The 4169-nt window shown below is 37.3% G+C and overlaps 1 long non-coding RNA gene across 1 annotated transcript in view; it reads left to right on the forward strand.

Annotated features, from left to right (window-relative positions):
- Window positions 1-1767: 1767 nt before the first annotated feature.
- LOC106524820 (uncharacterized) overlaps window positions 1768-4169 on the forward strand; it is a 41533-nt gene continuing 39131 nt past the window's right edge. The window contains exon 1 of the long non-coding RNA XR_001311038.1: window positions 1768-2235. This is a non-coding gene — a long non-coding RNA (uncharacterized LOC106524820). The remainder of the gene's footprint in view (window positions 2236-4169) is intronic.

Raw genomic sequence — 4169 nt, forward strand, 5'->3', positions numbered from 1 at the left:
ACATTTTCCCAAAAACACAGCATATGTAGCCGCTCCCAAGTATAAGGAGCTTGTCACTCGAAAGCCTCGATAAGACGCGACATGTCCTCTGATGGCTGATGATGAGTGCTAGTGTCGTGGTAGCAATATGCTGTGTGTTTACATCCATTGCCACCATGTTTGTAATGACTTATCGCGAGAACAAGCGTATTCTCATGTGACTTTAATAGTATTTCTAACTTAATGGAAACACTGCAATTGCGAAACTGTGTTTTTTAGACATTAACCGAATATCAACAAAGTTTTGCGCACATTTGCAATGGAAACGCAGCTACAGTTACAAAATAATTTTCAACAATTTTCTGAAGCCTGACCTTTTAGTGTTTGTTTCACCAAACCCTACCTACTGACCGTACAATTCATCATATTAATACTGTATATGTCAAACAGCCAGTATTTTCATCCAAAATCATTTCAATTTATCAAAAATGTATTTTTCTAAAATGTACCTGTACTCCACAATATACCCATTCGGAGACCTGCCTCCAAATTAATTTCTGATTTAAAAATCCTTCGTCTTAATATGTTATTGTTTTACTCTGCCCTCCCCATTTTTGTCTAGATATTATTTACATGTTTTATTTTTTGGATTGTACAGTCTTGATACCTTGATGGTTGTACAGCGTTTATACTTTTTGTTCCAAATATCCTGTTCAGATTGTATATATTTTGATTTGCCTCTGGTTGTACAGCACCTTGTGAATCTGTTTCTATGAAAGGTGCTATATAAATTAAAATTTACTTTTACTTTAAAAATTCAAATACAAATATGAGTGGAACGTGACATGAAAAGAGTTGTTTAATGTACTCTTAAAAATGAAGTTGTTGATTTACCTAACCAAGTTATGTCAATTGGTTCCACTAAACCAAGTTAAGTAAGTGTAAAGCAATGAGTAAATTGCTCAATTTCCTCAACTCAGTTTAGTGGAGGAACCAGTTTGGCTAAGTAAATTCAACGCTTCATTTCTTAGTGTGTGTTAAAGTACTTTTACTTTCCTGATTTTGTGAGCAGTTTTATGAATGCATCAAGTACCTTTTTTATCAATTAACTCATTTTTTTACCAACATCAATTTAAGGCAGTTAAGTACTTAATTATTTTAAGTACTTTATATACCTCTGTTTATTATTAGCATTTTGGACAAGTGTGAGCTTTTGAATCTGTGAGCGTATTTACTTGTAAGTGTGTATCTACATCCTAGAGCTATAAACTGCACATGTTCAAATTACTGTGCGCTCGTACATTAAGTAGGATAGAAGTAATGGTTTGTGTGGTTGGATAACTCAGTTTTCATCATCAGACTGCAGCATCTGCCATCAGATGTCTTCTCACCAGGGATCCCAAATGGTGCTAGAGATGCGAGAATATATGCTTTCACACTGCTGAACATGACATTTGAACGTTCATGTACAACAAGAAAGGGGGGAAAAGGATAATGTGTGTGTACCTATTCACACAAACATACTGTATATATACAGTCGCACATTTCACAGAGGCTATGTAAGAGCCAGGATGCAGTTCCTAAGGTCTGTTGAGTCTCAGATGTTTGTATTGTTTATTCTGTTGACCCAGTGCATGTAGGAGATCCGTGCACATTTAGGCCTCACTCTGGCCTTCTATTATTTACTTTGACTGGTGTGGACAGCAGGTTGCTCTCCGAGAAAACAGAAAGGCCAAGCGAAAAGACGAGGGAATAAAGGAGGCAGAGATCGAAGGAGACAGAAAGAGATCATTGGTTCTATCTTTTTCCCCCTGTAGTTGTTCACATACTGCTTTGCTCTCCTTTTTTTTGGTTTTTCTTTGATCCCTTCTCCTCAAACCTCTGCCTCATGGGTCGTCAGCTGACAGACAGCAAGAGCAGGGTGCCACCTCCCCTCTTATCCACCCCTGCTCTCACTTTTTGCCATTTGGGATAAGCACCATTTTGCAGCCAGGAAATCATTTGGGAACCCCAGGTAAGTGAACCGAAGCCACACAGATGTTAATCTCCCCTTGGCACCCATCAGACATGCACCACACTCCTCCACTTCCTTCTAGATCTCTTCTCTTTTTTTACTCTCTCTGCCCTAAGTCTCTGAAATCTCATTGAAGACAGCAAAGCGGGAGTTGAAGTCTCTTGATTAGTTTTTTTTTTTTTTTTAATAGGAGATACTGTATATGGGGAAAGAAGTGCAACCTACTATGGCCATGCAGGCAGGTGAAGTTCTCATCTCATTCTGCTCCTCACCTCTCTCTGCTTCCCGTTCTCTTCCAACAATCCAGTTATCTGTGTCTATTACAGAGCGGTGGCTGACAGCCTGGATAAATCCTCACACTTCCAGACATGTTCTGGGGCCCTATCAGCTGGGGACAGGACCTTGAGCTCTGATGAAAAAATTGGTGCAGGGAAATTGAATTAGCTATTGTGGTTGGGTCTTCATTGATTGCTATTAAAGTTGACCTGGAGCTATAGGTRAAGGATAGATGAGGAAAGCTAAGCTTGTATTAAAGACCAAGTGCTGGTTGCCCCTAAAAGAAAAACCAGTCCCGTCAAAACCAGTGAGTCCAAATCGCTGTGATTGGAACATTTCATTGATAACAACAAATTACAATATGCACCAAAATGTGTTTTGCAGCATCTGTTAAACATCTTCTGCATTTAACAGTAATGGGCTCTTGTCTGGGATAAATTCAGCTCATAGTGGAGGTAGAATCTGACTGGTTTTGTAGATGATGTTTCAAGTCATTAGTCTCAAAATGTCCTTTGGAGGTCCCTGACATATACCCACAGTACAAAATCTCACACCCTTAATGACAAAAAAATCTCACAAATTGTAAAATGTTTATAAGCTACACGTTGTATGTCAGAAATAGCTCATAAGATTTATATCACAAAGTTTTATCATACATAAATCACATTACAAATGTAAGCATATGGCATTAAATAATAAATAAAAAAACACTCATCAACATAGTAACTGCTCAATCTTGCTTGAGTGAATAAAAATACTGCTAAAAAGTAAGGTGTGTGTAATGGAAAAAATACTTAGYCAGTAATTCGTGACATACTTTATGACTCTGTTTATTGGTGGTTATTGCCAGAACCGGGTTTGCTAACAACAGTCACTCCTATATTACTTGTACTTATCTCTGTGTTTTCTCTTTATCCAACAAAATGCTTAGGTTAAAATCTTGCTTTATTAAGATGACAAAATGGTGTTTGTTAAACAKTATTTATTGGAGACCTACTAACTGCCTCAAGAAAGCAAAAATTTCTGACAGAGCGCAGAGTTCTGTGACAAATTTTGTGCCTTGCTTTTTTATTATTTAAATCACATATTTCTGTTATTTGTTAAATAAATATTTCCACAGCAGAGTGGAAGGTTAGAAGGTGGAGCAACTCTGAGGTGTCACAAATATCAAATGTTTGATGTTTAAAAAATGTGAGCTTTTKTTTCTTTTTATTAAAGCTGTGAGATTTTGTCCTATGTACATGTAAAACACCTGCAAAATTAACTTTTCTAAGATTTATATTATGTTTTGATGTCATTCCATTATATCATTCCCTCATCAAACACATGTTGGTTTGATTTTGACAAATCCTTGAATCTTCTGTGGTAGTCATTCGGAGTTGCCTAATTGCTTGCTCATACAAAGTGCCACATTTACCCAAAGCTCCTCACTGGAAGTCAGTCCCCAGCCGAGCTCCTGCCCCATTGAACACCCCCACCCCCCCATGCCTCCCCAACACAGCTCTACCAGACTAGCAGCCAAATAATTTTTTCTTAATAATCTACAAGGATTTCATTGCAAGATGCATCTTTAAAATAGTGGAAGTTCAGGATAATGCAAAACATAGCTTCAAAATTATCTTTATTCATAGTTTCTTTGGAAAAAGCAGCTACCATTGACGTATATGTAGGAGAGGATGACAAAAATATTACCAAGCTGAAATATCTTGTAAGAGCCTTTGTACCTGCTCCGGTTCTTCAGAAAAATGTATTTCCAGGTCTGATGTGGGATCATTCGAGAAAGGTTAAACTGTATCCTGAGTTGTCATTTTCTAAAACCAATATATTAATGCCGCTTCATTTTTTTTTACAACAAAATACAATGCTCCTGTTGTAAACATCATGAAGCATTGTTGTGAAG

Source organism: Austrofundulus limnaeus, unplaced genomic scaffold, assembly GCF_001266775.1.
Source record: "Austrofundulus limnaeus strain Quisiro unplaced genomic scaffold, Austrofundulus_limnaeus-1.0 Scaffold202, whole genome shotgun sequence".
NCBI classification, from domain to species: domain Eukaryota; kingdom Metazoa; phylum Chordata; class Actinopteri; order Cyprinodontiformes; family Rivulidae; genus Austrofundulus; species Austrofundulus limnaeus.